Below are 12026 nucleotides of genomic sequence, written 5' to 3' on the forward strand. Positions count from 1 at the left end.
TTCAAATACAACGGGTGCAAAACAGTTGCACACGCGGAATACTCAGGTTAAACTTGACGAGCCTAGCATATAACAGATATGGCCTCGGAACACGGAGACCGAAAGGTCGAGCGTGAATCATATAGTAGATATGATCAACATAGTGATGTTCACCGTTGAAACTACTCCATCTCACGTGATGATCGGACATGGTTTAGTTGATATGGATCACGTGATCACTTAGAGGATTAGAGGGATGTCTATCTAAGTGGGAGTTCTTAAGTAATATGATTAATTGAACTTAAATTTATCATGAACTTAGTCCTGATAGTATTTTGCAAATTATGTTGTAGATCAATAGCTCGCGTTGTTACTTCCCTGTTTTATTTTTGATATGTTCCTAGAGAAAATTATGTTGAAAGTTGTTAGTAGCAAAGATGCGGATTGGATCTGTGATCTGAGGATTATCCTCATTGCTGCACAGAAAAATTATGTCCTTGATGCACCGCTAGGTGACAGACCTATTGCAGGAGCAGATGCAGACGTTATTTACGTTTGGCTAGCTCAATATGATGACTACTTGATAGTTTAGTGCACCATGCTTAACGGCTTAGAATCGGGACTTCAAAGACGTTTTGAACGTCATGGACCATATGAGATGTTCCAGGAGTTGAAGTTAATATTTCAAGCAAATACCCGAGTTGAGAGATATGAAGTCTCCAAACAAGTTTTATAGCTAAAAGATGGAGGAGAATCGCTCAACTAGTGAGCATGTGCTCAGATTGTCTGGGTACTACAATCGCTTGAATCAAGTGGGAGTTAATCTTCCAGATAAAATAGTGATTGACAGAATTCTCTAGTCACCATCACCAAGATAGTAGAACTTCGTGATGAACTATAATATGCAAGGGATGACGAAAGTAATTCCCGAGCTCTTCGTGTTGCTGAAATCGACGAAGGTAGAAATCAAGAAAAACATCAAGTGTTGATGGTTGACGAGACCACTAGTTTCAAGAAAAGGGCAAAGGGAAGAAGGGGAACTTCAAGAAGAACGGCAAGCAAGTTGCTGCTCAAATGAAGAAGCCTAAGTCTGGTCCTAAGCCTGAGACTAAGTGCTTCTACTACAAAGGGACTGGTCACTGGAAGCGGAACTACCCCAACTATTTGGTGGATAAGAAGGATGGCAAAGTGAACAAAGGTATATTTGATATACAGATTATTGATGTGTACTTTACTAGTGTTTATAGCAACCCCTCGGTAATTGATACTGATTCAGTTGCTAAGAGTAGTAACTCGAAACGGGAGTTGCAGAATAAACAGAGACTAGTAAAAGTGAACAAAGGTATATTTGATATACAGATTATTGATGTGTACTTTACTAGTGTTTATAGCAACCCCTCGGTAATTGATACTGGTTCAGTTGCTAAAGAGTAGTAACTCGAAAATGGGAGTTGCAGAATAAACAGAGACTAGTAAAAGGCGAGGTGACATTGTGTGTTGGAAGTAGTTCCAAGATTGATATGATCATCATCGCACACTCCCTGTACTTTCGGGATTAGTGTTGAAACTAAATAAGTGTTATTTGGTGTTTGCGTTGAGCATGAATATGATTTGATCATGTTTATTGCAATACGGTTATTCATTTAAATTAGAGAACAATTGTTGTTCTGTTTACATGAATAAAACCTTCTATGGTCATACACACCAACGAAAATGGTTTGTTGGATCTCGATCGTAGTGATACACATATTCATAATATTGAAGCCAAAAGATGCAAAGTTAATAATGATAGTGCAACTTATTTGTGGCACTGCCGTTTAGGTCATATTGGTGTAAAGCGCATGAAGAAACTCCATACTGATGGGATTTTGGAATCACTTGATTGACTTGCTGAACCGTGCCTCATGGGCAAGATGACTAAAACGCCGTTCTCCGGAACTATGGTGAGAGCAACAGATTTGTTGGAAATCATACATACAGATGTATGTGGTCCGGTGAATATTGAGGCTCGTAGCAGGTATCATTATTTTCTGACCTTCACAGATGATTTGAGCAGATATGGGTATATCTACTTAATGAAACAAGAGTCTGAAACATTTGAAAAGTTCATATAATTTCAGAGAGAAGCAGAAAATCATCGTAACAAGAAAATAAAGTTTCTACGATCTGATCGTGGAGAAGAGTATTTAAGTTACGAGTTTGGCCTTCAGTTGAAACAATGTGGAATAGTTTCACAAATTCATGCCACCTGGAACACCACAGCATAATGGTGTGTCCGAACGTCATAACCGTACTTTATTGGATATAGTGCAATCTATGATGTCTCTTACCAATTTACCACTAATCGTTTTGGGGGTTATGCATTAGAGACAGCTGCATTCACGTTAAATAGGGCACCATCAAAATCCGTTGAGACGACGCCTTATGAACTGTGGTTTGGCAAGAAACCAAAGTTGTCGTTTCTTAAAATTTTGGGGTTGCGATGCTTATGTGAAAAAGTTTCATCCTGATAAGCTCAAACCCAAATCGGAGAAATGTGTCTTCATAGGATACCCAAAGGAGACAGTTGGGTACACCTTCTATCACAGATCCGAAGGCAAGACATTCGTTGCTAAGTATGGATCCTTTCTAGAGAAGGAGTTTCTCTCGAAATATGTGAGTGGGAGGAAAGTAGAACTTGATGAGGTAACTGTACCTGTTCCCTTATTGGAAAGTAGTTCATCACAGAAATCTGTCCCTGTGACTCCTACACCAATTAGTGAGGAAGTTAATGATGATGATCATGTAACTTCAGATCAAGTTACTACCAAACCTCGTGGGTAAACCAGAGTAAGATCCGCACCAGAGTGGTACGGTAATCCTATTCTGGATGTTATGTTACTAGATCATGACGAACCTACGAACTATGAAGAAGCGATAGTGAGCCCAGATTCCGCAAAATGGCTTGAAGCCATGAGATCTGAGATGAGATCCATGTATGAGAACAAAGTATGGACTTTGATTGACTTGCCCTATGATCGGCAAGCCATAGAAAATAAATGGATCTTCAAGAGGAAGACGAACGCTGATAGTAGTGTTACTATCTACAAAGCTAGACTTGTAGGAAAAAGGTTTTTGACAAAGTTCAAGGTGTTGACTACGATGAGATTTTCTCACTCGCAGCGATGCTTAAGTCTGTCCGAATCATGTTAGCAATTGCCGCATTTTATGAAATCTGGCAAATGGATAAACAAAACTGCATTCCTTAATGGATTTATTAAAGAAGAGTTGTATATGATGCAACCAGAAGGTTTTGTCAATCTTAAAGGTGCTAACAAAATATGCAAGCTCTAGCGATCCATCTATGGACTGGTGCAAGTATCTCGGAGTTTGAATATACGCTTTGATAAGTTGATCAAAGGATATAGTTTTATACAGACTTGCGGTGAAGCCTGTATTTACAAGAAAGTGAGTGGGAGCACTACAACATTTCTGATAAGTATATGTGAATGACATATTGTTGATCGGAAATAATGTAGAATTATTCTGCAAAGCATAAATGAGTGTTTGAAAGGAGTTTTTCAAAGAAAGATCTCGGTGAAGCTACTTACATATTGAGCATCAAGATCTATAGAGATAGATCAAGATGCTGGATAAGTTTTTTCAATGAGTACATACCTTAACAAGATTTTGAAGTGGTTCAAAATGAAACAGTCAAAGAAAGAGTTTCTTGCCTGTGTTACAAGGTGTGAAATTGAGTAAGACTCAAAACCCGACCACGGCAGAAGATAGAAGAAAAATGAAAGTCATTCCCTATGCCTCGGCCATAGGTTCTATAAAGTATGCCATGCCGTGTACCAGATCTATTGTATACCCTACAGTAATTTTGCCAAGGGAGTACAATAGTGATCTAGGAAGCGGGAGCAACAGGGGCGGTGGCAAGCAGCGCAATGATAATCCCCAAGTGCAAGGAATCTTCGTAGCAATTTCCAAAGGTGGAAGTGATAAGTATGGAGTGTCGAACCCACAAGGAGCTAAAGGTAAGATCAATATTCTCTCTCAAGTCCTATCTGCCACTGATACGACTCTACGTACACCAAACATTTGCTTTCATCTAGAAACGAGAAATAAAACTACGTTGTGGGTATGAAGAGGATAACTTTGCATGATATCAGAGAGCTAAAATATAAAAGTAGGTGTTGTTAACATAAAGTTAGAATATATTACTATATATTATAAATAGCGAGTGTGGAATAATGATGGATCGGTGTGCGGAATTATCCTAGGCAATTGTTAACAAGATCGGTAATCATTATTGAAATTTTATATGAGGGAGAGGCATAAGCTAACATACTTTCTCTCCTTGGATCATATGCCCTTATGATTGGAACTCTAGCAAGCATCCGCAACTACTAAAGATCATTAAGGTAAAACCCAACCATAGCATTAAAGCATCAAGTCCCCTTTATTCCATACGCAACAACCGCCTTACTTGGATTTAAGCTTTTGTCACTCTAGCAACCCACTATAAGCGAATCATGAACGTATTGCAACACCCTACATCGGGAATCCTTCATGTGTGCGCGGCACGGAAGTCACCATAGGACAGCACCAAAATAAAACATACAACTCAAACCAATATATATCATCAATCTGAAGGAAATATGCCCTAGAGGCAACAATAAAGTATTATATATTTCCTTATATCATGATAAATGTTTATTATTCATGCTAGAATTGTATTAACCGGAAACATAATACATGTGTGAATACATAGACAAACAGAGTGTCACTAGTATGCCTCTACTTGACTAGCTCGTTAATCAAAGATGGTTATGTTTCCTAGCCATAGACATGAGTTGTCATTTGATTAACGGGATCACCTCATTAGTAGAATGACGTGATTGACTTGACCCATTCCGTTAGCTTAGCACCCGATCGTTTAGTATGTTGCTATTGCTTTCTTCATGACTTATACATGTTCCTATGACTATGAGATTATGCAACTCCCGTTTACCGGAGGAACACTTTGTGTGCTACCAAACGTCACAACGTAAATGGGTGATTATAAAGGTGCTCTACAGGTGTCTCCAAAGGTACTTGTTGGGTTGGCGTATTTCGAGATTAGGATTTGTCACTCCGATTGTCGGAGAGGTATCTCTGGGCCCACTCGGTAATGCACATCACTATAAGCCTTGCAAGCATTGTGACTAAATGAGTTAGTTGCGGGATGATGTGTTATGGAACGAGTAAAGAGACTTGCCGGTAACGAGATTGAACTAGGTATCGAGATACCGACGATCAAATCTCGGGCAAGTAACATACTGGTGACAAAGGGAACAACGTATGTTGTTATGCGGTCTGACCGATAAAGATCTTCGTAGAATATGTGGGAGCCAATATGGGCATCCAGGTCCCGCTATTGGTTATTGACCGGAGACGTGTCTCGGTCATGTCTACATAGTTCTCGAACCCGTAGGGTCCGCACGCTTAAAGTTACGATGACAGTTTTATTATGAGTTTATGTATGCTGATGTACCGAAGGAGTTCGGAGTCCCGGATGAGATCGGGGATATGATGAGGAGTCTCGAAATGGTCGAGACGTAAAGATCGATATATTGGACGACTATATTCGGACTTTGGAAAGGTTCCGAGTGATTCGGGTATTTTTCGGAGTACCGGAGAGTTACGGGAATACGTATTGGGCCTTATTGGGCCATACGGGAAAGAAGAAAAAGGGCCTCAAGGGTGGCCGCACCCCTCCCCTTGGTCTGGTCCGAATTGGACTAGGGAAGGGGGGCGCACCCTTCCTTCTTTCTCCTTCCCCCTTTCCTTCTCCTACTCCCACAAGGAAAGGAGGAGTCCTACTCCCGGTGGGAGTAGGACTCCCCCCTATGGCGCGCCTCTCCCCTTGGCCGGCGGCCTCCCCCTTGCTCCTTTATATACGGGGGCAGGGGGGCACCCCAAAGACACAACAATTGATCCTTGAGATCTCTTAGCCGTGTGCGGTGCCCCTCCACCATATTACACCTCGATAATACCGTTGCGGAGCTTAGGCGAAGCCCTGCGTCGGTGGAACATCATCATCGTCACCACGCCGTCGTGCTGACGAAACTCTCCCTCAACACTCGGCTGGATCGGAGTTCGAGGGACGTCATCGAGCTGAACGTGTGTAGAACTCGGAGGTGCAGTGCGTTCGGTACTTGATCGGTCGGATCGTGAAGACGTACGACTACATCAACCGCGTTGTGTTAACGCTTCCGCTTTCGGTCTACGAGGGTACGTGGACAACACTCTCCCCTCTCGTTGCTATGCATCACCATGATCTTGCGTGTGCGTAGGATTTTTTTTGAAATTACTACGTTCCCCAACACAATCAACCCAAAGGACAAAAGAAATCTACTCAAAACATCATAAGATGGCAACACATCATTGGATCATAATATGTGGCATAAGGCACCATGTTTAAGTAGGGGATTACAACGGGGTGTGGAAGAGTGGACCCCGTAAAAGAGATGAGGATGGTGATGATGATGGTGATGTTGATGAAGACGATCACTGCGGCCATGGTTCCCCCGGTGTCACTCCAGCGCCACCGAAAGAGATGGGGAGAGAGCCTCCCCCTTGTGCTTCCTCCTCCATGGCCTCCCCCCTAGACGGGGAGAGGTTGTCCCTCTGGTCCTTGGCCTCCATGGCGATGATGGCCCCCTCCGGGATCCTCCTCCATGGCCTTCGATGATGATGGCCCCCTCCGGCAGGGTGTCAGAGAGGGCCTAGATTGGTTTTTCGAGGCTACAGAGGCTTACAACGGCGGAACTCCCGATCTCTCTTCTGTTCTAGGGTTTTTAGGATTTATAGGAAGGGTTGGCGTCGGTTTCACGTCAGGGGGACCCATGAGGCAGTCACAGGGTTGAGGGCGCGCCCTGGGGGGGGGGGCGCTGATACGTCCATTTTGCATCATGCTTTTATATTGATATTTATTGCATTATGGGCTGTTATTACACATTATATCACAATACTTATGCCTATTCTCTCTTATTTTACAAGGTTTACATGAAGAGGGAGAATGCCGGCAGCTGGAATTCTGGAGTGGAAAAGGAGCAAATATTAGAGACCTATTCTACACAACTCCAAAAGTCCTGAAACTTTACGGAGCATGTTTTTGGAATATATAAAAAATATTGGGCGAAGAAGGAACCAGAGGGGGCCACCAGCCAGCCACAAGGGTGGAGGGTGCGCCCTACCCCCTGGGCGCGCCCCCCGACCTTGTGAGCCCCCTGGCAGGCCTCTGGTGCCCATCTTCTGCTATATGGTGTCTTTTACCCTAGAAAATAATCAAGAAGAAGCTTTTGGGACGAAGCTCCGCCGTCCCGAGGTGGAACCTGGGCAGAACCAATCTAGGGCTCCAGCGGAGCTATTCTGCCAGGGAAACTTCCCTCCGAGAGGGGGAGATCGTCGCCATCGTCATCGAGAGGGGGTCAATCTCCATCAACATCTTCACCAGAACCATCTCCTCTCAAACCCTAGTTCGTCTCTTGTATTCGATTTTGGTCCAAAACCTCATATTGATATTGCTAGTAGTGTTGATCACTCCTTGTAGTTGATGCTAGTAGGTTTATCCGATGGAAGATCATATGTTCAGATCCTTAATGATAATTAATACTCCTCTTATTATGATTGTGAATATGCTTTGTGAGTAGTTACGTTTGTTCCTGGGGACATGGGAGAAGTCTTGTTATAAGTAATCATGTGAATTTGGTATTCGCTCGATATTTTGTTGAGATGTATGTTGTCTCTCCTCTAGTGGTGTTATGTGAATGTCGACTACATGACACTTTACCATTATTTGGGCCTAGGGGAAGGCATTGGGAAGTAATAAGTAGATAATGGGTTGCTAGAGTGACATAAGCTTAAATCCTAGTTTATGTGTTGCTTCGTAAGGGGCTGATTTGGATCCATATGTTCAATGCTATGGTTAGGTTTACCTTAATACTTCTTTCGTAGTTGTGGATGCTTGCGAGAGGGGTTAATCATAAGTGGGAGGCTTGTCCAAGGAAGGGAAGCACCCAAGCACCGGTCCACCCACATATCAAATTATCAAAGTAACGAACGCGAATCATATGAGCATGATGAAAACTAACTTGACAACAACTCACATGTGTCCTCAGGAGCGCTTTGCTTTATATAAGAGTTCGTCCAGGCTTGTCCTTTGCTACAAAAAGGATTGGGCCACCTTGCTGCACCTAGTTACTTTATTTACTTGTTATCCGTTTTGATTTATCTTATCACAAAACTATCTGTTACCGATAATCTTAGTGCTTGCAGAGAATACCTTGCTGAAAACCGCTTGTCATTTCCTTTTGCTCCTCGTTGGGTTTGACACTCTTACTTATCAAAAGGACTACGATAGATCCCCTATACTTGTGGGTCATCATGCGCCCCAACCCTTGTGGTGGCCACGGGACTCCTCTTCCGTATCTTTTTCTTCCAGTATTTTTCATATTTTCCAGAAAAATTCCCCGTTGATTTTCAGCTCGTTCCGAGAACTTCTATTTCTGCACAAAAACAACACCACGGTAGTTTTGCTGAAAACAGCGTCAGTCAGGGTTAGTTCTAATCAAATCATACCAAAATCATATAGAATTTTTGTAAACATGGCATGGATACTTCATAAATTATAGATACCTCGAAGACGTATCAACATCCCCAAGCTTAATTCCTACTCGACCTCGAGTAGGTAAATGATAAAAGAAATAATTTATGAAGTGTGAATGCTATCAAGTGCACAAGTTTGATCAATGAAAGTTCCAAGCACTTTTTCTAGCATTATTATTTATCATAAACAGTAGCTCATCTCATAAAACTTCTCATGATCGAGTAACAAGCTATTCAAAAATTAAAGTATATTCCATAAAGTTTCTTGAAAATTAACAAACCATGTTCTTAGTCATCGAACAATTGCAATTCATCTTATTTTCAGGAAGGGTCTATGTAAGAGCTTTGATTTAGCAAATCCCACATACTCAACTATCATATAATCTTTCACAATTGCTAACACGCACGTGATATTTATGGGTTCAAAGTTTTAATCAAACACAGAGAAAGATAGGGGCTTATAGTTTCGCCTCCCAACCTTTTACCTAAAGGGTAATGTCTGACGATGACATGTACCTAGGGTAGGGTCATAGGCCTGACCTAGAGACCCTCCCCAAGGACATTACCCTAAAGTCAGAAGCATTCAAGGGATAACATCATCCACTCGACCAGAAGCATTCCACTCGGAAGATTCCATGTCACTCGACCATAGCATTAGTCACTCGGCAACCAGAAGGTCTAAAGCTGCTCTGAACAGCAACGGTTGGGCATTTACTTTGTAGACGTAATGGTCATTCATGTATCTTTATTGCTGGCGTTACCAGTAACGCCCCCTCTTTATGTACCTTAAACCCTGTGTAACCGAGGGCCAGAGAGGTCTGGCGCACTCTATATAAGCCACCCCCTCCTCAGTGACAAGGGTTCGCACCCCCTGTAAATCCACACACATAATCCAGTCGACCGCCTCCGGGCACCGAGACGTAGGGCTGTTACTTCCACCGTGAAGGGCCTGAACTCGTAAACCTTGTGTGTACAACTTCACCATAGCTAGGATCTTGCCTCCTCATACCTACCCCCATTCTACTGTCAGTCTTAGAACCACGACAGTTGGCGCCCACCGTGGGGCAGGTGTCTTAGCGACTTTTTGGTGAAGTTGCGATTTTTCCGATTCCCATCATCATGGTTTCCGGCGGTGGATTGGCTGAGGGCCGCGAGATCCGTCTCGGCGCGCTCGTCTTCGTCGCCGACGACTCCGCCTGGCTTCAGGAAGCTCCCCTTGACGTCGAGACGCTCCCCGTCCGCGGGGCGACGCACTTTCGCGCGTGCGTTCGCGGCGTCCTTCTCCGGCAGCCGTCGACCCAGTATCGGTCGGCTCCCGTGGTGTCCTCGCTCCCCGCTGTTCGCCGACGCAAGCGATCCGGTCGGTCGCGGCTTCAGCGGTGGGTGAAACACGCGGTGGCTCGTCAGTCGGCCACCCCACAAGTCGCGGCAATCGAGCCCGACGAAACTCTCTACGGCCTGTTCGACCTGTCGACTGGCTCCGTCGAGACCGCATCCGAGTGCGATAGCAGCGATCCTGCGGCTGAAGTCTTGATGGTCGACGGACCACGTAGTCCGCCTGGCTTCCGCCGCGACGATGGCGGTGATGGTGGCGGCGATCCGTCACGCGTTCACGAGGAGTACCGCCCCGAACCCCTTTCTTCGCAGCAGAGGGAAGAGCTTCGCCGCCGCAACATGGAGGCGCTCCACATGCCCATCGTCGGGGAAACCTCCGAGGCTCGGGCCTTGGAGAGGCGCGCCTGGCCAATTTGGCTGAGCGCACTCGACTGGAGAACCTTCAGCATGCACTCGACGAGCGTGCTCGGCAGCGGATCCCTGAGTCCAGTCGACGACAGCTTTTTCCGCCTCAACCTCAGGTATACCGCACTCCGATTCAAAATCTCACAGCTGCGGCCCGAATAGCAGAGTCAATTCAGCCTTCCCAGTCGGAAGCTGGTAGGGGTTTGATGCAGATCCGGGCCTTACTCCGGGCAGCAGGAGAGCAGAACACAACAGTGTCTCAGTCGCAGAATAGGATTCATAGCAGATCTGTGATGGCAGATACAGTTCAGTCGGCCCACAGCCCAAGATCGCCCCCGCGGCGTGAGGGACGTGGGCACCGCAGGATCAGTACGTGGACGGAACCATGAGCAGTATGATCACCGACTCGGCCGTGATGACCGTCATCGAGTGCCCACACCTCCTCCGAGGAGTGGATCATATGTGCCCCGGTAGTATGATGACAGATGCCCGCACAGTGGCAAGCGAAGGATACCAGTCAACCCTAGAGAGCCAGGCTTTGATGCGAGGTCTATTCTCGTTCAAGGTTTGGTCGACAGGAACAGAGCACACAGAGAGGGCCTTGACAGAGATCGCCCGACTGGCAGCAGAGTTCATGTTTCAGGTCCAGAGTGTTTCAGCAGAGCCATCAGGGCTGCAGAGATTCCTCCCAACTTCAGGTTGGCGACTGGAGTCAGCAAGTTCACTGGTGAGTCCAAGCCCGACACTTGGCTTGAGGATTACCGAGTGGCTGTGCAGATTGGTGGCGGCAATGATGAAGTGGCCATGAAGCATCTTCCTCTGATGTTGGAAGGTTCAGCCAGAGCATGGCTGAATCAGTTAACCCCAGGCAGTATATTCAGTTGGGAGGAACTTGCCCGAGTGTTTGTTAGAACTTTTGAGGGTACTTGCAAGCGGCCAGCAGGATTAACAGAATTGCAGCATTGCGTGCAAAAGCCGAATGAGACTATGAGGGATTACATTCAGAGGTGGACCACTTTGCATCACACAGTGGAAAATGTATCCCAGCATCAAGCAGTTTGTGCCTTCAAGGAAGGCGTTCGTATCGAGAGCTGTACCTGAAATTCGGTCGGACAGGAGATATGTCTCTGACTCGGATGATGGAAATAGCCACTCGGTACGCTAACGGAGAAGAAGAGGATCGACTCCACAGTGGAAAGAGTAAACCAGTCGGCCAGGACACCGGTGGAGGCAATTCCAATGGGAAACAGAAGCGTAAAGCTGAGCCTGCAGGGCCTGGTGAAACTGCGACAGTGATTCAAGGAAAGTTTAAAGGGAAACCTAAGGGGCCCTGGACCCCCAAGAAAGTGAAAGATCAAGCTGGAAATGATGTGTTGGATTTGCCATGTCACATTCACACCAAGAAGGATGAAGAAGGTAATCTGATTTATCCTAAGCATACCACTCGACAGTGTCGGGTTCTGATCCAGCAATTCCAAGAGAAACAACCTAATGAGAAGGAAAAGGAGTCAGACAAGGATGAGGACAAAGAGGAAGATGATGGTTTTCCCAATGTCAATTCCACCCTAGTGATTTTTGCTGATGTTGAGAGCAAAAGTCGACAAAAAGTGATAAACAGAGAAGTGAATATGGTTGCTCCGGCAACGACAACATACCTGAAGTGGTCACAAACA

This window comes from Triticum aestivum, chromosome 7D (genome assembly GCF_018294505.1).
Source record: "Triticum aestivum cultivar Chinese Spring chromosome 7D, IWGSC CS RefSeq v2.1, whole genome shotgun sequence".
NCBI classification, from domain to species: domain Eukaryota; kingdom Viridiplantae; phylum Streptophyta; class Magnoliopsida; order Poales; family Poaceae; genus Triticum; species Triticum aestivum.